The 26,892-nt window shown below is 35.0% G+C and overlaps 1 protein-coding gene across 10 annotated transcripts in view; it reads left to right on the top strand.

The window, feature by feature from the left end:
- Positions 1-26,892, top strand: part of MIPOL1 (mirror-image polydactyly 1) — a 278,917-nt gene that overhangs the window by 115,399 nt on the left and 136,626 nt on the right. The gene's annotated exons all lie outside the window — the stretch shown is intronic.

Genomic DNA, 26,892 nt, shown 5'->3' with positions numbered 1-26,892 from the left:
ACCCAGTTTTATTTATGCCAGTATATTGATGTGTCTTGTGACAGTTATCAGTGGTTTATCTTTTTCATTGTGGTGCTGTTTCCATCGTACAAAAATAACTTGTGTTAGAAATTTTAATTGTTTTGATTTTTGATTTATTGTAAATGAAGTACTATGGGTGTTCTTTACATGCCTTTTGGTAGACATTAGTATTTACTACTTTTGGTACATAAGCAGGTATATACAAAGAGGAAGAATAGCTGTCATAGACAGCTTTAGTAGGTAATGCCAAACATTTTTCCAAAGTTGTTGTACCAGTTTACACCAGGTATGTAAGAACTGCAGTAGTTGTGAGGGTTAATCCTTGGTATCATTGGTAGTTTCCATCATTTTGATGGATATGTAATTGTATTTCATTAGGTTTTAATTTGTATTTCTTTAGTCACTAGTGATGTTGAGTATCTTTATATATTTATTAGCCATTTTGATATCCTCCTTTGTGAAGTGCCTGTTAGACTTTTGCCTCATAATAAATTTGTTTTTTTTCTTATTTATATAACTTAGATACAAATGCTTGTATAGTCTGGGATTTCCATTTTTATTCTCTTAATGTTGTCTTTTCTTCTTAACAAAAGTTCTTAGTTTTAATGAAGTGAAATTTGTCATTTTTTTCTCCTTATGGTTAATGCATAACATCCCCTGTTTAAGAAACCTTTGCTTTTTCCCACAGTGATGAACACATTCTGCTGAGCTTTCTTAGAGAAGCTTGATTACTTTAGCTTTCACATTTAGGTCTTCATTGGTTTCAAATTAGTTTTTGTACAGTCAAGGAACATCTTTTTTTGATTATGCATATCCACTTTACTGGACCCTGTATCATGTATTAAAAAGATCATCTTATGGAGTTCCTACCACTTCACAGTGGGTTAAAAATCCTGTGGCAGTGGCTCGGGTAGCTGTGGAGGTACAGGTTCAATATCTGGCCCGGTAAATTCCATGTACTGTGGGTGTGGCCATAAAAAAAAAAAAAAAAGATTATCTCCTTTCCTCCTGCCCCAGTGAATTGTAAGATATCAGATGTCTGTATACGTGTGTATCTGTTTCTAGATTCTTGGTCCATTGACCAGCTTGCCGTTTTCGATTTTTTAAAAAAATCTTCTAGTGTTTTGATGTGGATTGCATGCACTCTTTTTTTTTTTTTTTTTTTGTCTCTTTGCTATTTCTTGGGCCGCTCCTGCGGCATATGGAGGTTCCCAGGCTAGGGGTTGAATTGGAGCTGTAGCCACCGGCCTACGCCAGAGCCAGAGCAACGCGGGATCCGAGCTGCATCTGCAACCTACACCACAGCTCACGGCAACGCCGGATCGTTAACCCACTGAGCAAGGGCAGGGACCGAACCTGCGACCTCATGGTTCCTAGTCGGATTCGTTAACCACTGCGCCACGACGGGAACTCCGATTGCATGCACTTTAACAAGATTGGCCTCTTAGCAGTATAGAGTCTTCCAAACCATTGATCTTTGCATGAAAACTATTGATTTTTCTTTGTATACCACTTTAGCTTCATCCCACAAGGTTTTGTTATGTTGTATTTTGTTATTATGTCCCTTACAATATTTGTTTTACATGTGATTTCTTCTTTAATCTATGAATCATTTAGAAACAAGCTCCTTAATACTTAAACATTAGGAGATTTGATGTTATCTTTCTGCCATTTAGAATTTAACTCCACAGTGGCAAGAAGACATAAACTATATGTTTTCAATCCTTAGAAATGTGTTGATACTTTGCAATGACCCCAAACCAGGCTCTGTTTGTTAGATGAGCTATGTCCTCTAAAATACTGTATATTATGCAGTTGTTGAATGTGGTGGTGTTCTCTATATGTTGTTTAGGCCAAGTAGATTAATCATGTTTTTCAATTCTATATTCATAGATTTATTCTCGCTTGTTGTATCTTTCTAAGAGAAATGTTTAAAGTATCAAATGATTATGATAATTTTTTCTTTTAATTCTGGTAACATTTAGCTTATTCATTTTGAAGCTATGTTGTTAGTTTCTAAAATCTTTAGGATTACTATATCTTCCTATTCAGTAGAATAGTTTATCATTATGAAATGCCCATTTTTGTGTTTTTTATAATACTTCTTGCCTTAAAATTTACTTCAGGTATCTGAATGTTATATCCTTTTCCATCCTTGCTTTCAACCTTTTTTCCCCAACATTTTCTTAAGAAATAGTTGCAACATAAGGCAGAGTTGTAAGAATTTTACAGTGAATATTTACTAACCATCTGGAATCTTGTGAATATTTTGCTAAACTGGATTTATTACATTATCTGTCATCTATCCATTCCTCTGTCCATCGGTTCATCTCATTAAATGCATTTAGAGTACTTTGGCCTTGAAATTCTTCAGCATAGCATATCATTAATTCATGTTAAATATTTCCTAGTTTTTTCTTTTGGTTTAAGTTATATACACCAAAATGTGTAAACACTAAGTCTTCATTTTTAGAATTTTGACAAGTGTGTAGAGCTGTATAATTGCTACCATAAACCAGATAGTAGAACATTACTATCACCCCCAGAAAATTCCTGCATGCTCTTTCCAGTTAATCCATGCTCCTACCCTTCCCCAATAACAATCACTAATCTGATATTTTTATATCATTAATTAGTTTTACTTTTTTCTAGAAAGTTATATGTTGGAGATCCCAATCCATCTAAGATGATCACATTTATTTGTGTATTATATTCTTGTGCAGATAAGAAATGTATATTTTTCTAAGCTTGCATCTTGCTATTAAGGACTGATTTTTTTTTTTTCTTGAGATTTTCTTTATCTTTTTGAAGTAGGTCTAGGATTTCTGTTATTTCTTTCTCTGTACTAATTCCTGCAGGTCATTCTGTAAGACTGATGAGTGCATTTTAGCATATCACTCCTAAAGGTCTGCATATAGTTTTGCCATCTTAATATATCAAAAGTTGAAATTATCTCCCTAAAAATTAGTTTTCACCAGCATTGTAATACTGTTTGAAATAAAATAGACTATGTTATTTACACAATACCATTGTCTCCAGTATATTATTATTCAGTGTAATAGCAAACCTATCCTGGTTTTCCAGAAGTGCCATTCTTCCAGTAGCAAGTTGGGCAAGATTGTAAGGAGTGTGAATTTAAGCTATGAACTCATTATGAACATATTTGATAATTAATAGATGTATGTACGTATTGGGGAACCTGTATTATAAACTTTTTGGCATGAAACCATCTTTATTCTAAAAACATAATGAAGTTTTTTTGTATAAGTTATAAATTTATAAATTTGGTAGTAATATTCTTGGAAAACTATTGATAATTTCATAAACTGCCTTATGGGCACAAAAATTCAAATTCCTCTGGTTTTCTTTCTTTAGTACATCTTTGATTTCATAAGGAACGTTTTCAGGTAGTATTTTGGTGGATTATATGTATGCTTAATTTTATCTTAAAAAAATAAGCACATGCAACCAAATGGCTAGTAAAATTATTTAACTTGCTTACCCAAGTATTGTGGGAGGAACATAAAGATATCTGAATATATAATTCACCATAAAATATGTGTCTTTAGTCCTATGTATGTCTTTAGTTCAAAATGTCTTTGGTCCAAAGGAAAGTTTTCAGTTAACATTTTGGTGGATTATATTTATGCTTAATTTTGTGTTAAATAAATAAGTACATGGCAAGAAAATGACTAGTAAAATTATTTGATTTGCTTACACAAATAGTGCAGGAGGAACATAAAGCTATCTGAATATGTAATTCACCATAAAACATATGTCTTTAGTCCAAAGCAATAAAAGTATCAGAGTACAGTGTATGTATTCTCAATATTAGGGCCTCCATTCTTTTGAAAATGACTCTGTGGCTGTGCTTGAACATTTGCCTACAGGTTTGTTTGATTAATTGCCACTTGACTCATCCTATCATAATACTAAGCTCTGGGATCACAAAGGATCAGATTCCCAAACCACCTTCTGGAATTAATTTAAATATATAATATTGATACTTCAAAATGATTCAAAGGAAAATGGTTTTTATTGTTTCTAGTAGCCTTTTTCAGTATTAAACTCCTTGGAAAAAATTCCAAAGTTATAAACTCATCATTAGTATGATTTGCCCTGTGGTAAAAAATCATAATAATCCTATAAGTAGGTTAAATATATAATAGAATATAATTTTAAATTATAATTTACCTGGAAACTTTTAAATAAATTTATCTATAAATCGTAAATGTTTTACTAGATCTTCATGAGTGTTATTTTGGTTTAGTGACCATTGAAAAATGAGACTTTTTCACTATTAATGTTTACTTATTATTTACAATAGTTATTTCAGATAAAATTTACACACACAAATGAAGTACATGTATATTAAATCAGCAATTTGACAAGTTTTAAAAAATACTTAACATCCGCATAACCACGTTTGATAAGATATAGAACATTTCCATAACCCATGAAAGTTCCTTCATTTATTTCTCCTCCCTACCAGTCATACCTGTCCTACCCAAACAACTTTCTGTTTTTAACGACTGGTGTGTTTTGCTTATTCTAGAACCTCATACAAGTGGATTGATTATACAGTGAAAGCAAAATATTTGTAATATTCATCCATGTTGCTCCTTCTATTAGTAGTTTTTTCTTTTTTGTTGATAAAGTAGTATTCCATGTTGTGTAATCTTATATTTGTTTTTCTTGTTGACAGAACATTAAGTTTGGATTTCTCCAGTTTTTGTTCATTATGATTAAGACTACTAAGAGAATTCTTGCACAAGTCTTTTTGTGGGAATAAATTTTCATTCTCTTGGTTAAATACTTAAAAGTGGAATTGCTCAGTTATATGTTTGACAAGTATTTATTTATTTATTTAGTCTTTTTTGCCATTTCTTGGGCCTCTCCCGTGGCATATGGAGGTTCCCAGGCTAGGGGTCGAATTGGAGCTGTTGCTGCCAGCCCGTGCCAGAGCCACAGCAACGCGGGATCCGAACCGCGTCTGCGACCTACACCACAGCTCACCACAACGCCGGATCCTTAACCCACTGAGCAAGGCCAAGGATCAAACCCGCAACCTCATGGTTCTTAGTCAGATTCGTTAACCACTGCGCCATGACAGGCGCTCCTGACAAGTATTTATTTTTAAGTGAAAGTAGGAAATTGTTCACTAAATTTGCTATATCATTTTACACCCAGCTGCTATTTATGGAAGTTCTGATTGCTCCATAGACTCACCAACAATTTTGTTGTCAGTATTTTTAATTATAACTATTTTATTAGATTTGTAGTAGTATATATCATTGTGGTTCTAATTTGCATCTCCTAATGACTAACGGTGTTCAACAGTTTTTCATGTGTTTATTGATCATTTATATATCTTTCTTTTTGGCCATTCCCACAGCATGTGGACTCTCCCAGGATCAAACCCGCACTGCTGTGGTGATAACAGCCAGAAACTTAACCTACTGTGCACAACAAAACTCCTTGTCTATCTCTTAATAGGGTGATAGAGTTTAAACTTAAAAGAGTTTTTACTGATTTGTCGAAGTTCTTTATATATTCTGGATAAAGTCAGTTGTCAGATATATGTATTACAAATATTTTCTCCTAGTCTCTTCATGCTTATTCATTTCTTAATTCTGTATCTTGATGGACAAAAGTTAAAAAAAATTTTTGGCCACACCCATGGCTTATGGAAGTTCCCAGGTCAGGGATCAAACCCTAGCTAGCTGCTGCAGTGACAACAGCAAATCCTTAACTCACTGTACTCACTAAAAAGGAACTTCTAAAAATTTTTGATGAATTTAGTATAAAGTATTAGACTTTTGATGAAGTCTAATATATCAGTATCTTAATATACCTTGCTAAGAAATGTTTCTTCACCCCAAGATCACAAAGATCTTTCCTCTAGAGGTTTATTGTTTTAGTTTTTACTTTAAATCTGTGCTTTACTTTGAGTTAGCTTTGAGTTATTATATAAGATTCAGGATAATTTTCTGAACAGGTTAATACTCAGGTGTTCCAGCACTATGTATTGAAAATTGAATGGCTTTGCTGTCATTTTTTGAAAATAAATTGACCATATATGTATCTGTTTATAGACATACTATTCTATCTTTTTAAAAATTAATTAATTAATTAATTTTTTTTGTTTTTTAGGGCCCTACCTGTGGCATATGGCAGTTCCCCGGCTAGGGGTCAAATCAGAGCTACAGCTGCTGGCCTATGCCACAGCCACAGCAATGTGGAATCTGAGCCGCATCTGAGACCTACACCACAGCTCACAGCATTGCCAGATTCCTGACCCACTGAGCAAGGCCAGGGATCAAACCTGCATCCTCATGGATACTTGTCAGATTTGTTTCCACTGCACCACAATGGAACTCCCATACTGTTCTATCTTAATGATCTTTTTTTTCTATGCTTATGCCAATGCCACACTTAATTGATTGCTGTAAATTTTTATGTGAGGCATTGACAGTCCTCCAAATTTGTTCCTTTTTAAGGTTCTTGTTATCATTGATTATTTGCATTTTCCTATAAATATTAAAATTTGATTTTCAATTTCTATAAAAAGCCTGATAGGATTATGATTAGATTATGTAGAATGCATAGATCACTGGAGTGGATGGGATTGACATCTTAAGAATTTTTAGGTTTTTGTTTGTTTGTTTGTTTGTTTTAATCCATGGTATTTTTCACAGTCTTCATGGTAATAATGCATCACATGGTTTAAATTTAGGAATCTTGAAATAGTAAAATTTCTTTTTCCTTCATCCTTTTGATTTATTAACATACATATTTATATTTAGCTTGATTCAGATAATGTCTTTCAGAGAAATTATGAGAATTAAAAATATACTCTCCTAAGTTTATCTATGCATTAATCATTTTAGGTACTCTTTATTTCTTACTGTTGGAATGAATTTTCATTTTGTGTTATTTTCCTTAACTTGAATAACATCTTTCAGCTCTTTTCTTTTTTTCTTTTCTTTTCCTTTCTATCTTTCTCTCTCTTTTCTAATTTGCATCTACTCTTGGTTAGGTCAGTTCTCATTTATCTGATTATATCTTTACTTAACCCTCATTTTTAAGGATATAGTCACTAGATATAGATGGATGTAATATGTAAGATGGCTATAAGAGATGCCCTAAGGGATCTCCTGTATTCTAGATATATTCCTCCTTATCCCCATTGTACATTAGCAAATCTCTTTTCTCTGGGTAGTCAGGATTAGTTATCCGAGCCTGTACATTAACCTCATTCCTTACATATTGATTCAGAGGCATGAGGAGCCCCAAGTGCCCAAATAACAGTTTCAAATTCCAGTTAAATGGAATTTTTGTTATGGCACCAGGTGGAAGTTTTTCTCCCTTTGGAACTAAGACCTCTGGATTAGCAGAATCTCAGTTTGCCGAGGTGGGAAGCAAAAATTTGATATTGGATTTTTAAGGGTAATAGTGAATGAAGCCACTCTGATTTCAATCCCTTGATTCCTGGATCTATGAATATTGACTGTGGTTGAAAAAACACCATAGATTGGACTCTGGTTTAGACCATATACATTGTTATGAGAACCTTGTCCTAGCCCCACAAGGTATTGTCTTATATCTGGCACTATACCCAAGTCTTAAAAAGTCCCTTCCACTGTTTTATCTAGCCAGGTGCATCAGGATGATGGAGAACATAGTGGGATCAGTGTTCATGAGCATGAGCCCATAGCCACACTTCATTTGCTAAGAAGTGAGTTTCTTGATCAGAACAATGCTGTGTGGAATCTCATGGTGGTTTGTAAGGCACTCTGGAAATCCATGGATGGGTATTTTTGCATAGCATTGCATTTCAGAGAAGGCAAGTCCCTATTTAGATGAAATGTTTATTCCAGTAAGAACAGTAAAGAACAGTCTTAGAAAGTAGAAGAATGAAAGGTTGTAATCCAAGAGCAGAGTTAAAGATTAAAGAGAACTAGGAACAAAAAACCATGGTTTGAGATATTGTTTGAAGGTAAATTTTATTAGAATAAGTGAGTCAAGAAATTTTGAGGCTAGAATGTTATGTAGATGATTCTTGCTTTTGCTAGAATATTAACAAGATTTTTTTTTAATGTGGGAAAGTACTCTTGGTTCTCAGATCACAGTGGTACAAGTGAGAAAGAAGAAAGTCATCCAGATTAATGCTTCTCAAACTGTGGTGAAAATCAATTTCTTTAAATGTATTTTTTGAATGTGTTATGAACCACTAATTTTATAACATGTAATAGATATAGCTTACCAAAAAGAAATGAAAAATATGTAGACATACAAAATTTAAGCATACATTTAAAATTTTTTAAATTATAGTTTATTTACAGTATTATGCCAATTTCTGCTACACAGCAGTGACCTAGTCATACATATATATATATATATATATATACATTCCCTTTCTTATACTATCTTCTATCATAGTCTATCCCAAGAGACTGGATATAGTTCTCTGTGCTGTACAGTAGGACCTCATAAGCATACCTTTTTCTTTTTTTTAATTGGGCCCCCACTGTGGCACATGGGAGTTCCTGGGATAGAGGTCAAATCAGAGCTGCAGCTGCCAGCCTACTCTGCAGCCACAGCAACACCAGATCTGAGCCCTATCTGGGATCTACACTGCAGCAACACTGAATCCTTAATCCACTGAGTGAGGCCAGGGATCAAACCTGCATCCTCATGGATACTGGTTGGGTTTGTTTCCATTGAGTCGCAATAGGAACTGCAACATACAGTTTTTTTAAGAGTTCAATAGCCGTAAAAATTGCTCTGTGACGTTACTATAAAATTTTTAATTTCTTCTGACTTTTAGTACTAGTTTCTTGGCAGTAACAGTTTCTGACCACTACTAGCACGTGAACCACACACTGAATAGATAACAGGAACTTCAGGAGTGAAAGGATTGTTTAATGAAGAATTAGTGGACCTAGGAATGATAGTGGGAACCAGGAAAAATACGTCATAGTTTTTTTTCTGCCTCTAAAGTAACCGTATATGAAGAAGGAGTGAGCTCATTAGAGAGGGTTCAGAGAGAAGTGGCACTGTAAGTGAGGTTTTCTGGTTTTTTTTTTTTTTATTGAGGTGAGGAAATAAAATGATTAAACAATGTTTGAAAGTATCTTGGCAATGAAAAAGTACTTCCAGGAGTTCCCATCATGGCTCAGTAGTTAACAAATCGACTAGGAGCCACGAGGTTGTGGTTTGATCCCTGGCTTCGCTCACTGGGTTAAGGATCCGACGTTGCCGTAAGCTGTGGTGTAGGTCGCAGACGCAGCTCAGATCACTCGTTGCTGTGGCTGTGGCTTAGGCTGGCGGCTACAGCACCGATTCAACCCTTTCGCCTGGGAACATCCATATGCCACAGGTGTGGCCCTAGAAAAAGGCAAAAAGACCAAAAAAAAGAGAGAGAGAGAACTAATAAGCTAGAAGAGAATTCAGGTTGACTTTAGGAAGCTGTAGACTATTTTTCACTGAGATTGCTCTTTGGTTTGGATGATGTTCCTGCCTTTGCATATGCATATTAATAAAACAATTTCAAGAACATTTAAAAATTTTAAAAATTGGTGAAAATATTAACTCTGTTGAAAAACTAGGAAATGTCCTGAGAACTGTCAAAAGTTTCCAAAGCATTGGTTACAGTAGTCAGTAAATCAGTCCACAAGTATTTACTGGTTTCCTGTGTTGAATGCTAGTTATATTTACATATTCTAAAGTAATTAGAGTCTTATCTCTCAAAGATAATGACTTCTATATAATACTCAACTTGTTGATACTTTGATTTATCACACAATTTTTTAGTTTTATTCCTGTTGTAATCTTAGAAATTCAAGTGGCTTCTGTTAGGCTTTAACAGAGTTTGGGTAACACACATTATACAACAAGAAAATTAAGAATGAACACTTAACTAATTGACAACTCTATTGAGATTACAACATTTATAATAGAAAACAGGGTTTGTAAAGCAAGAGGAGGCATCTGTGATTCCAGCAATACAATAACTGAAAAAGAGCTTAATAAACTATTCAATTGTGGCTGTCATTCAGTGAGTACTAATACTATTTCCTTTACTCTGCTTTGTGTTTTACGGTAGTATAAGAGCATCTCTATCCTTTTGTGCAATAACTGCCAACTTAACATTTAGGTTATACTGTTGTTTATTTATGGATTTTAAGAAAATCCATTGAAGTTTACTTAAGAACCAATTCATTACAATGGTATTATTTACTGAATTTTGTTTTCCTGACCATTAGCTAACAACAGGGTTCAGCATTGCAAGGTTATAACTACACACAAAGGATCATAATACCACATCCTAGAAGTGGCATTAACTAGAAATCATCATCTTACAAATAAATGCCTTTGTAGCACTGAAGATTATAGAAATTGAGTAAGTTAGAGCAGACCTCTTTTATGTAGTAATTTTATAATTATTTTAATTGTTTCATTTATAAAATGTTACATATTTTAATTATTTCTGGCTATTCCTGTTAAACTATAGAAATATGTAATTCTATATATTTGCTGTAATTCCTAAAAACCAAAATTTAAAACTGTTCTAGTGTTTTATTATTGAAATTAAAGAGGAAGTTATTAACTATGAATTACAACTTTTAATTCAAGTACTAGAGTTATCATCTCAAATCCTAGATCTTAATGATAATCCTGAACATCTGGAAACTATCAACCAAGTTTTCTTAAATTTTATATAAACATTTCTAATTCCACCTTAACGTATTAAGTATAATTATGAATCCATATAATTTATAATTATTGATGTAATTAATGATTCGTGTATTAGGTGTGAAATATAATAGCCTCGGTGTTAGATTGTCATTTTCTTCTTCAACCTGAAGGCTACCCCAGCATATTGAGATAGTAATTATTGTCATTTATATATTATTACAAAATCTGGAGAAAATTTTCTATAAAGGAAATGTTTAGGAATAATTCCATTTTCTGTTAACTGTTCTAGAAAATCACCAGTTTTACAAATACTAGGAAAAGAAATATTGAAAATCATAGAAAATTGGAAGGGAAAAGTTTCATTGGGTGTTAAGTCAGTTTGAAATAAAGGAAAACTTAATATTCCAGTCAGTCAGTTTCTGTATTGCAGGAACCTTTCCCTTATTAGGGAATAATTGCTTTCCTGTTCCTTGAAAAGCAGTAGAGGCTGCTTGTCATGTCAAAGTAATTATTACCAATCTTGTCATCCCTTGAAAAACAATTATAAAATTGGAAAAAATGTGTGAACAACAGGCTGTGCAAGACAGCTCGGAAGTGAGCTCAGGGATTTCCCTGGTATTATGCTTGGAGGCACTCTTGCTGACTCAGAAAGGTAGAACTCAGTCATAGCAGTAGTTTTTCACTAAATAAGAAGAAATTTAAGTACAGGTATTTAAAATAGCTGAAACTTGCAGGAAATGATAATTAAATGAGAAGAAACTATTCCCATATGTTTGGGAGGAGCCTGGAGGGGAAATGCCAGATATTTGTGAGGTAATTCACTTTCAGTCCTTGTCCAAGAGTTTTGCAATTCATGCACAGGTTTTGCATGCAAGTGGTTTAGAAGCACTGACACAGTTAAATGGAGAAGTTGGAGTAGGTGTACTCTAACTAAAGGGGAGAAACCTTGCAAAGAATCTTGGGCATTCAGTCGATTCTTCCTCAGGTTAAGGACCAAGAATGAATGCAGTCCTGTTTGGTAGATCATTCCACAACAATGAAAATGTTTTCTGCATTGCTCATTGCGGTAGCTACAAACTACATGTGGTTCTTGAGCACTTGAATTGTGGCTATTATCAAAGAATGATTTATTTTTAATTTTATTTAATTTTAATTAATACATAGTTAAAATTTAATAGCCACACATGCCTAGAGCAACTCTAAGTTAAGGATCAGGTCCTAGGATTAAGTTAAAAACTAGAATAGACCTGTTCAAATAAATTATAAGAATAAATTTCATAGGTACAGAGGAATCCACAAATAACTCTGCTGGAGGAAAAATCCAGTCTTCAAAGAAAGACAACACATTATAGATACCTTACAGTGAACCACCCGCAATGACCAGCATATAATTAAATTTGACCCACAGTCGAGAGAAAATATAGTCAACAGAAACAAATCTTGACATACCTCGTTATGTTAGAAATAGCAGAAAAGTGCTTTGAAGAAGTCATTCTAAGTTTCTTTAAAGACTTAAAGGGAAATTGATCCTAATGAGTGAACTGATGGGGAATATCAGCAAGGAATCGAAAACTGTACAAAGAACTTAATTGCAAAACTAAAATCATTACATCTGCTATGAAAAAAATCAGTGAACAAAGTTAATAGCGGTTTAGAGACTGTACAATAAAAGTTTAGTAAACTTTAAGACAGATCAGTACATTTTATCCAACCTGTAGAAAAGAGGAGAAAATGAAAATAAAAGAATACAGCCTCAGTGATCTGTGAAGCAATGTTGAGCAGTCTGTGTTTAATTTCCAAATAGTTTTGAATATTATAGATATCTTATTCTTGTTAATTTCTCATTGAGTTCCTTTCTTAGCAGAAATATACTCTATGATTTCAGTCTTTTCAAAGCTATTGTGATATAGTTTAAGGCCCAGCTTATAGTCTTTTCTTTTGTTCCGTTGAGAAGAATGTGTATTCTTCCTTTGTTGATTACTTTATAAATTTCTGTTAGGTCAAAGCAAATGAAAAGTCAAACCTTCTGCAATGTTAATGATTTTGTCTAGATTGTCTATCATTTACAGAGAGAATCAATTATGATTCCTCAATAGTGTAAGAAAATGAAATTAGAACACTTAAACTATCTGATTTCAGGACTTGCTTTAAAACTATAATAATCAAGACTGTCTTGTGCAAACACAAATCAGTATAACAGTGTAGAGAGCCCAGAAACAGATCTCACATATAGTCCTTGTTTTTTTTTTAGCATTTTAATAGTTTTATTGAGATTTACATACCATCCATATATTTAAAGTTACAATTCAGCATTTTTATTGTATTCTCACAATATTAGAAAATTTTTATCAGCCCCAAAGAAACCTGTGCCCATTATTATTCCCATTCATTCCCCCAGAACATACTCCACCAACCCTAGGCAACTACTAATCTGCATAGATTTAGCTATTCTGGACATTATATGTAATGTAATCATGCAACATGTTTTGTGGGGTTTTGTGACTAGCTTATTTCACCTTGTATAATGCATTTATGCTATTTTATGTATATAACATGTCACAGTCATCCCCTGGTGGACGCTTGGGTTACCTCTACCTTTTGGCTATTGTGAATAATGCTACTATGATCATGGAACAAATATATCTGAGGCCCTGCTTTCAGTTCTTTTGAATATATACCTAGAAGTGAATTGCCAGATGAAACGGTAATTCTATTTTTACTTTTGTTTTTTGCGATATTCAGGGCCATGCTCATGGCCTATGGAGATTCCCAGGCTGGGGGTCCAATCGGAGCTACAGCTGCCAGCCTGCACCAGAGCCACAGCAACATCAGATCTGAGCTGCGTCTGCAACCTACACCACAGCTCATGGCAACACTGGATCCTTAACCCACTTAATAAGGCCAGGGATCAAACCCACAACCTCATGGTTCCTAGTTGGATTCGTTTCCTCTGCACCACAACGGGAACTCCTATTTTTATTTTCTTCAAGAAACTGTTTGTTATACTGTGATCCATAGCAGCTATATCATTTTACATACTGTCAGTAGTGCACAAGGCTTCCATTTTTTCCATATGCTATTGATACTTATTATTTTCTGTTTTTGTTTGTTTTAAAATAGTGTTCCTAATAGGTGTGAGGTAGTGTATTATGTGGTCTTGATTTGTATTTCCATAATGATTAGTAAGGGAGGACATGTTTTTATATGTTTATTGGTCATTCGTGTATCCTTGGAGAAATGTCTGTTGAAGTTCTTCGCCCGCTTTTTGATTTTTTTTTAAATAAAGGAATTATTTATGTCTTCTAAATAGTAAACCCTTATTAGATATATGATTTACAGATATTTTCATCTGTTCCATGGGGATATCTTTTCAGTCTGTTGATTGTGGGGTGTTGGTTTTTTGGTTTGTTTTTTTGGGGGTCACACCTGTGGCATATGGATGTTCCCAGGCTAGGGGTCGAATCAGAGCTACCGGTCTACAGCACAGCCACAGCAACATGGGATCTGAACCACATCTGTGACCTACACCAGAGCTCACGGCAACACTAGATCCTTAACCCACTAAGTGTGTCCAGGATCGAATCCGCATCCTCATGGATACTAGTCGGATTTGTTTCCTCTGAGTCACAGCAGGAACTCCCTTGATTGTGCTCTTTGATGCACAGAAGTTCTTATTTTTGATGTAGTACAACTTATCTGTTTTGTCTTTTATTGTTTGTGCTTTGGGTGGCATATCCAGAAAGTCTTTGACAAATTCAATGTTATAAAGTTTTCCCCTTACATTTTCTTCTAGGAATTGTTGGGTTTGTGTGTTTGCCTCTGTGTGTGTGTTTATTTTTACTTTTTTTGCTTTTTAGGGCTGCACATGCGGCATATGGAAGTTTCCAGGCTAGGGGTTGAATCAGAGCTACAGCTGCCAGCCTACGCCATGGCCACAACAATGCTAGATCCAAGCTGCCTCTGTAACCTACACCACAACTCACAGCAATGCTGGATCCTTTAACCCAGTTAGCAGGGCTAGGGATCAGACTCTCATCCTCATGGATACTAGTTGGGTTTGTTACCACTGAGCCACAATGGGAACTCCCTAGGAATTGGATTTTTTTTACCTCTTACATTTATTTAGGCCTTAGATCCATTTTGAGTTAAATTTTGTGTATGGTGTAAAGTAGAGATCCAACTTCATTTTTTTTGCATGTATATATCCAGTTTTCTTAGAACCATTTCTTGAAAAGACTGTCCTTTCCTCCACTGGATTGTCTTGGCATCCTTGGGAAAAAAAATTTGCATGTTCTTTTTCCATTCTTCAGTTGATGGGCATTATGCTGCCTTCATGTGAATAATGCTGCAATGAACTTTGGGGTGCATGTATCTTTTTGAATTATAGTTTTGTCCAGATATATGCCCAGGAGTGGGATTGCTAGGTCAAAGGGCAGCTTTATTTTTAGGTTTCTGGGAAACCTCCATACTGTTTTCCATAGTGGCTAAACCAATTTACTTTTCAACAGCAGTGTAGGAGAGTTATCTTTTCTCCATCCCTTCTGCAGCATTTGTTATCTGTGGACTTTTTTTTTTTTTTTTTTTTTTTTTTTTTTATTTTCCCACTGTACAGCAAGGGGGTCAGGTTATCCTTACATGTATACATTACAATTACAGTTTTTCCCCCACCATTTCTTCTGTTGCAACTTGAGTATCTAGACATAGTTCTCAATGCTATTCAGCAGGATCTCCTTGTAAATCTATTCTAGGTTGTGTCTGATAAGCCCAAGCTCCCGATCCCTCCCACTCTCTCCCCCTCCCATCAGGCAACCACAAGTCTCTTCTCCAAGTCCATGTTTTTCTTTTCTGAGGAGATGTTCATTTGTGCTGGATATTAGATTCCAGTTATAAGTGATATCATATGGTATTTGCCTTTGTCTTTCTGGCTCATTTCACTCAGGATGAGATTCTCTAGTTCCATCCATGTTGCTGCAGATGGCATTATGTCATCCTTTTTTATGGCTAAGTAGTATTCCATTGTGTATATATACCACATCTTCCGAATCCAATCATCTGTCGATGGACATTTGGGTTGTTTCCATGTCCTGGCTATTGTGAATAGGGCTGCAATGAACATGCGGGTGCATGTGTCTCTTTTAAGTAGAGCTTTGTCCGGATAGATGCCCAAGAGTGGGATTGCAGGGTCATATGGAAGTTCTATGTATAGATTTCTAAGGTATCTCCAAACTGTTCTCCATAGTGGCTGTACCAGTTGACATTCCCACCAGCAGTGCAGGAGGGTTCCCTTTTCTCCACAGCCCCTCCAGCACTTGTTATTTGTGGATTTATTAATGATGGCCATTCTGACTGGTGTGAGGTGGTATCTCATGGTAGTTTTGATTTGCATTTCTCTTATAATCAGCGATGTTGAGCATTTTTTCATGTGTTTGCTGGCCATCTGTGTATCTTCTTTGGAGAAATGTCTATTCAGGTCTTTTGCCCATTTTTCCATTGATTGATTGGTTTTTTTGCTGTTGAGTTGTATAAGTTGCTTATATATTCTAGAGATTAAGCCCTTGTCAGTTGCATCATTTGAAACTACTTTCTCCCATTCTGTAAGTTGTCTTTTTGTTTTCTTTTTGGTTTCCTTTGCTGTGCAAAAGCTTTTCAGTTTGATGAGGTCCCATGGGTTTATTTTTGCTCTGATTTCTATTGCTTTGGGAGACTGACCTGAGAAAATATTCATGATGTTGATGTCAGAGAGTGTTTTGCCTATGTTTTCTTCTAGGAGTTTGATGGTGTCCTGTCGTATATTTAAGTCTTTCAGCCATTTGGAGTTTATTTTTGTGCATGGTGTGAGGGTGTGTTCTAGTTTCATTGCTTTGCATGCAGCTGTCCAGGTTTCCCAGCAATGCTTGCTGAATAGACTTTCCTTTTCCCATTTTATGTTCTTGCCTCCCTTGTCAAAGATTAATTGACCATAGGTGTCAGGGTTATCTGTGGACTTTTTAATGAAGGCCTTTCTGACCAGTGTGAATTGATACTTCATTGTAGTTTTTATTTGCATTTCTAATAATTAGCAATTTTGAGCATCTTTTCATGTGCCTGTTGCCTATATGAATGTCTTCTTTGGAGAATTATCTATTTATGTCTTCATTATTTCTTTACATAAGCTCTTTGTCTCTCTACTTTCTTTCTTCACTTAATTTGAATTCCATAACGTGTATTTTGGTCCACTTGAAAGAAACACAAGGCCCCTTATGCTCAATTTTTACTTTAGCATCACAGACATAGAGAACAAACTTGTGGTTACCAAAGGGAAGTGGGGAAGGAGTGGTATGGACTTGGATTTCGGGTTAGTAGTTTCAAAATATGACATTTAGAGTGGATAAACAAGAAGGTCCTACTGTGTAGGACAGGGAAGTTTATCCAGTCTCCTGGGAGAGAACATGATGGAAAAGAATTTTTAAGAGTGTGTATGTATATATAATTGAGTTAGTTTACTGTACAGCAGAAATTGATACAACATTGTAAATAAACTATAATTTTGAAAAAACATTGACTTTTTTTATTACTCAAATGAATTTATCACATCTGTAGTTGTATAATGGTCATAACAATCCAGTTTCTCAGGATTTCCATCCCATAACCCAAGCACATTCCCCCATTCCCCAAACTGTCTCCTCCGGAGACCGTAAGTTTTTCAGTGTCTGTGAGTCAGCATCTGTTCTGCAAAGTTCAGTCTGTCCTTTTTTCAGATTCCGCATGTCAGTGAAAGCATTTCATGTTGGTGTCTCATTGTATGGCTGACTTCACTTAGCATCATAGTTTCTAGGTCCATCCATGTTGCTAAAAATGCTGGTATTTCGTTCATTTTAATGTCTGAGTAATATTCCATTGTGTATATGTACCACATCTTCTTGATCCACTCCTCTGTCGATGGACATTTAGGTTGTTTCCATGTCTTGGCTATTGCAAATAGTGCTGCAATGAACACTGGAGTACACGTGTCTCTGCGAGTCATGGTTTTCCCTGGATAGATGCCCAGGAGTGGAATTGCTGGATCAAATGGTAGTGTTATTTTTAGTTTTCTGAGGGATCTCCGTACTGTTCCACAGTGGTTGCACCAATTGCAATCCCACCAACAGTGTAATAGGGTTCCTTTTTCTCCACACCCTCTCCAGCACTTAGTGTTTATAGACTTTTGGATGATGGCCATTCTGGCTGGTGTAAGGTGGTACCTCAGAGAGGTTTTGATTTGCATCTCTCTAATAATGAGTGATGTTGAACATCTTTACATGCGTTTTTTTGGCCATCTGTATGTCTTCTTTGGAGAACTGTCTGTTTAGATCTTCTGCCCATTTTTTGATGGGGTTTTTTGTTTGTTTCTTGCTATGGAGCTGCAGAAGGTGTTTATAAATTTTGGAGATTAATTTCTTGTCCGTTGATTCACTTGCAAAGATTTTCTCCCATTCTGTGGGTTGTCTTTTTGTTTTGTTTATGGTTTCCTTTGCTGTGCAGAAACTTTGAAGTTTGATTAGGTCCTATTTGTTTATTTTTGTTTTTGTTGTCAATACTCTAAGAGGTGGATTATTGTGTTATTATCGATTTCTCCTTTTAAGGTTGTTAGCAGTTGCCTTATATATTGTGGTGAACCTGTGTTGGGTGCATAGATATTTAAAATTGTTATATCTTCTTCTTGGATTGATCCTTTGATCATTATGTAATGACCTTCTTCGTTCCTTAAAATAGTCTTCATTTTAAAGTCTATTTTTTCTGATGTGAGTATTGCTACTCCAGCTTTCTTTTGATCCCCTTTTGCATGAAATATTTTCTTCCATCCTCTCACGTTCAATTTGTATGTGTCCCTAGAAGTGAAGTGTGTCGCTTGAAGACAGCATATATATGGGTCTTGTTTTTGTATCCATTCAGCCAGTCTATGTCTTTTGGTTGGGACATTTAGTCCATTAACATTTAAGGTAATTATTGATATGTATGTTCTTATTGACATTTTATTAATTGTTTTGGATTTGTTTTTGTTGCTCTTTTTTCTTTCCTTCATCTCTTGTTCTCTCCTCTTCTGGTTTGATGACTATCTTTAGTGTTGTATTTGAGTTGATTTTTCTTTGTTTGTGTATCACTTGTAGATTTTGGTTTGCAGTTATTCTGAAGTTTTGATATGAGTCTATATGTATATGAGATTGTTTTAAGTTGTTGTTCTCTTGATTGCAAGTTCATCTCCAGTGTCCTGCATTTGTACCCACCTCTTCTTATGATTTCCGATTCTGGTGGTGTAATTGTGCATGGATGATTTCGTGTCCTTACTGTATATATACCTTTACTGGTGAGTCTTGTCATTTGCAGAATTTTTGCTTCCTGTTGCTGTCTTTTCTTTTCTTCCTAGAGACATTCCTTTAGTATTTGTTGTAAAGCTGGTTTAGTGTTGCTGAATTCTCTCAGCTTTTGCCTATCTGTGAAGCTTTTGATTTCTCCTTCAAATCTGAATGGAAGCCTTGCTGGGTAAAGTAATCTTGGTTGGAGGTTTTTTCCTTTCATCACATTAAGTTTATCATGCCACTCCCTTCTGGCCTGCAGAGTTTCTGCTGAAAAATCTTTGGATAACCTTATTGGAGTTCCCTTGTATGTTATTTTTTTCTTTTCCCTAGCTGCTTTCAGGATTTTTTTCTTTGTCCTTAATTTTGGTCAGTTTGATTAATATGTGTCTCGGGGTGTTCCTCCTTGGGTTTATTTTACATGGTACTCATTGTGCTTCCTGGAATTGAGTGTGTGGGTCCTTTCCCATGTTAGGGAGGTTTTCAGCTGTTATCTCTTGGAATATTTTTTCTGTCCCCTTCTCTCTCTCTCCTCCTTCTGGCACCCCTATGATACGGATGTTGGTGTGTTTAACGTTGTCCCAGAGTTCTCTGAGACTCTCTTCATTTCTTTTCAGTCTTTTTTCTCTTTTCTGTCCCGCATCAGTAATTTCCACTAATCTGTCCTCCACCTCGCTTATTTGTTCTTCTGCCTCCTGTATTCTGCTGTTGGCTGCTTCTAGTGAATTTTTTATTTCAGTTATCGTATTTTGCATCTCTTCTTTTTTAAGTTTTATATCTTGTATCTCTTTGGTCAGTGTTTCCTGTAAGTTATCCATCTTTGCCTCCAGTTTATTTCCAATGTCTTGCATCATCTTCAGCATCAACAGTCTAAAGTCTTTTTTTCTGGAGGCTGAGAATCTCCTCATCACTTAGCTGATTTTCTGGGGTTTTTCCTTTCTCCCTCATCTGAGTTATAGTCCTCTGTCTTTTCATTTTTTTAGTTTTTTGGTGTGGTGACCTTTTTAGAGAATAGGGTTGTAGCCTCTCTTACTTCTGGTGTCTGCCCCCCTTGTGGCTGAAGTCTGTATGGGGGCTTGCTGTAGGTTTCCTGATGGGAGGGGCTGATGACTGCCCCCTGGTAGGTGGAGCTGATTCTAATCCCTCTGGAGGGTGGGGCTTAGTCTCTGGATGGGATTCGAGGCAGCTGTGTGCCTGAGGGGTCTTTAGGTAGCCTGTTTACTGAGGGGCGGGGCTGTGATCCCACCTGGATTGTTGTTTGCTCTGGGGCTTCTCAGTGTTGACTGAAGGGTGGGGCCAGATTTTCCCAAAATGGCCACCTCCAGAGAAAGGCAGCTGCTGAATATTCCTGAGAGCTTTGCTTTCAATGTCCCTCCCTTACAACAAGCCATATTCACCCCTGTTTTCCCAGGATGTCCTCCAAGAACTGCAGTCAGGTTTGACCCAGATTCCCATGGAGACTTTGCTTTGCCCTGGGACCCAGTGCATGTGAAAGTCCGTGTGTACCTTTTAAGAATGGGGTCTGTGTTTCCCCCAGTCCCGTGGAGCTCTTGCACACAAGCCCCACTGGCCTTCAATGCCAGATGTTCTAGGGGTTCTTTCTCCCAGTGCCAGATCCACACACGTGAGAGTTTGATGTGTGGCTCAGAACTTTCATTCCTGTAGGTGAGTCTCTGAACCAGTTAGTTTTCAGTCTGTGGGGCTTTCCACCCAGGAGGTATGGGGTTGTTTTTATCATGAAATCGCCCCTCCTACCTCTTGATATGGCCTCCTCTTTTTATTCTGGAGCAGGATATCTTTTTTAAGGTTTCCAGTCCATTTGGGTGAGGATTACTCAGCCTTTAGTTGTGAATTTTGTTGTTTTTATGAGAGAAGTTGAGCTCCAGTCCTTCTGTTCTGCCATCTTAATCCCATTATCCTAACTTTTTCTGTAGTTCTAGCTGTTTCCAATCCTTTTACTCTTTTCCTGTGTGTGTACACTAAATTTTTTTCATAAACTGATTTTTTCTGCTTGAGTTTGAACCATACTTATTATTTAAAGAACGTATTATTCTTTACTTCTGCGTCGTTATCTACCTAGCAAGATAATATCTAACTCATAGTGTCCACATGAAGTTTGACTGATTATATTTTCTTGGGGTCATACTGGTGGGATGTAGAAGTTCCTGGGCCAGTGATCAAACCTATGCCATAGAAGGGACCCAAGCCATTGTAGTGACAATGCGGTATTCTTCCCTGCTGTGCCACAAGAGAAGTCCAAAGTTTGACTGATTTAATACTTAGAAGGTTCTTAGAACAGGAATTGGCACATACTTATTTCTAAGAGATGATTGACTATCAGTATATGGCAGCTTTTATTTTGAAACAGAGATACAAACCACAATTTTTTAAATGAATAGCTTTTATGAATACAGCTAATAGTATTACAAGAATGCTGTCTTAATTGCATAGCATACTAAAAAATACCTGTATATCTGTTGATACCTTTTAAAATAATTGTCATGGTGACTATTAATCATTTTACTTCGTAATTTAAAATGTTTCTTTAATCTTTTTTGAACAATTTAATTGTTTAAAATGAGTATAAACTATTTGTTATTAAATCCTTAGTTATCTACTTTCATATGGTGTTTTTTAAATGTTATATATAAACCTAATTAAGGTACATATATATAAATATGTAGAAACATGTCATTGCCTGGCATTTTGCCTGGTAAGTGCTGGTACCTTGTCTAGAGGATGCTCAGTGAGTGCTTACTGAATAATTTGTTTTGTTTTTGTGTATTGCATGTGTGTATATCGGCTGCAGAATATGTTTTTTCAGAGACTCATTCACATAATTTCTGTTTTTCTTTTTAAATCTTTGTTTTCTTTTAAACCTCATGAGTATTGTATATATTGTTCATTTAACCAATTTTTTTGATATTTTGCCAGGACTTTGAAGAAACAAATTACTTTTTCAAATTTGAAAACTCTTTATTGCAAGTTACTGTAATGTGAGAAAACATTCTAATTATTATTGTCAAATCTAAAATGAAGTGACTTTTTATAAATTCTTCTTTAAAAAAAAGGGAATTAAAAAAACTTCCTTATATCATCCTAAGTGCTTCCAAATACCTGCAGTTTAAAGTACATAATTCACATTGACACGAACGTTTAGTTTCTGTTTTGACTGGAAGCATCTGGTGTTATTTTTTGTCTGCAAAGGATAGAGTTGTATAGCATCCAAATGGGAAGATGTTTGTAATGAAATCAACATGATTTGTGACTGAAAGCAGATTGTTTAGGAGCAGAAACAGCAGTTGTTAAAAACTTAGACATTGTTACAGAACTTTGTGTTAACTTAAGCCATGTTAATCTTTCAGAAAGTACATATAAAGTAAAAGGGAATCATAATATATTGTCCATTTGATACAGTTCTTTAGAATTTACAATAATGAGTAAAAGGAAATTACTGGTAAAAACAGATCTTATAGTAAATATGATTCAAATTCCTTTAATAAAAATTTACCACTTTTTTTGGCAATACTCATTGAAACTTCTTTTTTTCATGTTTTTAAAGAAATGTTTTTGAAATATAGTTGATTTACAATTTTGTGTTAGTTTCAGGTGTACAGCAAAGTCATTCAGTTGTACATATACATATATCCATTCTTTTTCAGATTCTTTTCCCTTGTAGGTTATTATAAAATATTCAGTACAGTTCCCTATGCTATACGGGGATTATTGATTGATTATCAATTTTATATATAGTAGTGTATATATGTTAATCCTTGTTGATTAACAGTTTTATGTATAGTAGTGTATATATGTTAATCCCAAATTCTTAATTTATCTCTCCTCCCCTTCATTCCCCTTTGGAAGTAAGTGACTCACTTCACTTAGTATGATAATCTCTATGTCCATCCATGTTGCTGCAAAAGTGTTGTTTCATTTTTATGGCTGAGTAGTATTCCATTGTACTGCAGTTGGGTTTTTTTTTTTCCCCCTGTGCCTGAGACATGCAGAAGTTCCAGGCCAGGGATCAAACCCCTGTCACAGAAATTGCCCATGCTGTTGCAGTGACAATGCCATATCAATCTTTAACAACTGTATCATAAAGGAAATCCAGTACCACATCTTCATTCTTTTTTTTTTTCATTTTTTAAGGTTTTATTGAAGTATTGTTGACTTATAAGGTTGTGATAATTTCTGATATACACCAAAGTGGTTCATTTATACATGTACACATCCATTTTCTTTCAAATTCTTTTGCCACATAGACTATCACAGAATATCGGGTGGAGTTCTCTGTGTTATACAGTGGGTTCCCATTGGCCAGGCATTCCATGAACTGCATTGTGCATATACTGATCCCAAACCCCTAGTCCATCCCTCCCCAGCCTGTCCCCTTTGGTAACCTAGTTTTTCAAGGTCTGTGAGTCTTTCTGTTCTTTGAATAAGTTCATTTGTATCCTATTTTTAGATTCCACATATAAGTGATATCATAGGACCTTTTTTTCACTATGTGACTAACTTCACTTAGTATGATATAAACAGAGAAATCATTAAGTATTACATATAAAGCACAATGAAAGAAATGGATAGTATTGAAAAAGAATATAAGGAAACATCTTAAAGTGAAAACTATGGTCATTGAAATTAAAAGGTTAGCGAACAGATGAAGGGGGTAGACACAGCTGAAGATAGAATCAAGAGTCTCAGTTCACTAATGATAGATGTTCAGAATTCACACACATTTAAAGCAAATTAAAATATGAAATAGAAATTAGGAATTCACATTGTAGCTCAATGGGTTAAGGACCAGATGTAGTATCTGTGAGGATGTAGGCTCCATCCCTGGCCTTACTCAGTGGGTTAAGTATCCGGCTTTGCCACAAGCTGCAGCATATATCACAGATGGGCTTGCATCCGTTGTGGCTATGGTGCAGGCCAGCACCTGTAGCTCTGATTCGACCCATAGCCTGGGAACTTCCATATGCTGCAGGTGTGGCTGAAAAAAAAAGAAATAGAAATTTAAAATTATTAAAGAAAAATGAATAAATCCAGTATATGACTTATAAGAATTTCAGAATGGAACTAGGTAGCATTTCAAGATACAATTCCTCTGAGTTTTCTGGGTGAGAAGCACAGCAAGTATCTAGAACATTAAAACAAATCAACCCTTTTATATACTGTAGAATTGAAGAACTCTGAAGTTAAAACTACAGAACATTTTAAAGAAACCATTAAGAAAAGACATGCCTACTAAAGAATGATTATTAGACTAATAATGACTTCACATTAGCTACAATAGATGCCATGCTGTGATGAGGTAGTATCTTCAAAAAGCTGAAGATACAGCTTGTATCATAACAGTTATATCCAGTAAAGAGTGTGAAAACAAAATAATCACATTTCGGGCAGAATGTCTCACTAAAAGATCTTTTAAAAGCTGTATCTCTGGGAGTTCCCGTCGTGGCGCAGTGGTTAACGAATCTGACTGGGAACCATGAGGTTGCAGGTTCGGTCCCTGCCCTTGCTCAGTGGGTTAACGATCCGGCGTTGCCGTGAGCTGTGGTGTAGGTTGCAGACGCGGCTCAGATCCTGAGTTGCTGTGGCTCTGGTGTAGGCCGGTGGCTACAGCTCCGATTCGACCCCTAGCCTGGGAACCTTCATATGCCATGGGAGCGGCCCAAGAAATAGCAAGAGGACAAAAAAAAAAAAAAAAAAAAAAAAAAAAAAAAAAAAAGCTGTACCTCTGAAAAGAGGAACTTGAACCCAAAAGGAAAGCTAAGATAGTTTTATAAGGGACTTCTACCAATTCTTATAAGAAAAGATAATATTATATAAACTTTCTGAAAATAAAATGTGAAAACTTTTTATGAGGCTAATTCTTTCTTGATAACACAGCTGAAAAAGATTGTCCCTCAAAAGGGAAAATAGAGATAAGTCTCACTCAGGAACATACCAGCAAGCTGATATATAAAACATTTTAAACCAAATTAAGGTACCTCATTTTCATAGCCATATATCCATATGAACATGCAGTTTTTGAATGTGTAAGCTGCAAACATGTATTTGACACAATCATTTATTTACTATTTTATTCAGTTCAGAGTTATCGTTAGCTCACCCCAGCATGATTCCCAGGTCAATGTTAAGGTTAAACCTTATGGAGAAATGAAAATAAATCTAATGTTTATTTCTCGAGCAAGAGTGAATATTTTTGTATGTATCATGTAAAAAGAAAGAAGTTTCTTTGGATCATCTCTAATTTACATGGAAACAAAAGAAAATAAGTGGTCAGACAACTCATGACTATGCTTTCTTACTTGACCTCTGATATTTATAGCTTCAATCTTTTTCTCCTGTATTTTTCCTCTTTCAGTTTATAAAATCATTTACTGAAAATAAGTCCAACTAGGATGTCATCTGCTCCATGAAACATTTTTTACCCCAGTGGCCAAAACTGTCTTCCCCACCATTGTTCCCTCAGAATTCATAGTTAGTCATTCCATTTTAAACTTAGTATGTAATCATTTGTACTAAAATTAATTGAATATGTAGCAGGTAATTCTTGTAGAGAATATTGTGTTTCTGTGCCTTATTCATTTTCAAGCCACATGTTTTGTCTTCACTAAACACAGTTGTATTTCAACTGCATTTGACACCAAATATTTTAATTTTTACAATTTATGTAAATTATGTATGTGTCCCTTCCATATCAAGTCCAAAAGATGTCATCTCACTATGGTTTCACTCATGCAACTTTTAAAAATGTCATAGGTATGTGAACATCATTATATGATTCAGGTCACAACCAGGAATTTGATAAGACTTTTCTTTTAAAGGAATTTGTATATTACTCAAGATTGGGAAATACTGATTGAGACTGCAGAATAATATAGAAGTCAGAGACGAAAATCATTGTTAAAGGTAGTAAGAAAGGCCAATTTGGATTATGACTACATCTTGATTGTATCATAATAATGATTTTTAATTCATTACAGCTAACCATTTGTCAATTCATTCTAGAAGTAACTTTGTCTAGATCTTGAATCAGTACATGTACTTATTGGTTATTAAATATCCAAATTTAAAAATAGGTAAATTAAGGAGTGATTTTTAGTATTTTCTTAACAATAGATTTAATACTTTATTCCTTTGCAAATTACCTTTGTATCTTCATATGGTCCTCATATGCAGCAGATCAGTTTATGTCCTATACAATTATTGTGTAAAATCTTTTATATATTCACATTACAATCTTGTATTTAAATGGCATGACATTTCACTGAATTTTTTGAACATAGGTGCTTCTACTAGACCATTTATGCTTTAATTTATAATTTATTTTTTTACTTATAATTTTTATATTACCAGTAGGTCAGAATGTCATTTCACATGTTTGTTATCTCTTGTTTTACTTAAAAGTAAGATTTACTCAAAATAGGAATTAAAAAACTTGTTTCCTTAGTTATTTCCACATCTTGTAGCACTCTGTGGCTCTTATTTTTCCCTACTCAGCTGTTTTTTAGATAGTTCTAAAATCTGAAAAGTATCATATATATGATAGTTTGTACTAAAAATTTAATAAAAACAACACAAAATCCCACAATGTAGATTATTTAGAACCTTTTGTGATTTTTAGAAGTAGGCTATTATTCAGCCAACAGATACAAAACGAAAACCACTTGGTAAATGAAGAAAATAATTTTAATTATAATTTGTCTTAATTTTATAAGAAATAATGTTTTCTAATATTTTATGTGGTAGTATTTAGATTATTAAAGGTCAGACTGAAAATTGCATTTGAATTTGCCAGAGTACTATAAACAATATTATTTTGTTCACATTCAACATCACTTTTAACTTA

This window comes from Sus scrofa, chromosome 7 (assembly GCF_000003025.6).
Source record: "Sus scrofa isolate TJ Tabasco breed Duroc chromosome 7, Sscrofa11.1, whole genome shotgun sequence".
NCBI lineage: Eukaryota > Metazoa > Chordata > Mammalia > Artiodactyla > Suidae > Sus > Sus scrofa.
Note: the sequence above shows the minus strand (reverse complement) of the source record. Positions and strands in the feature narration are given on the sequence as shown.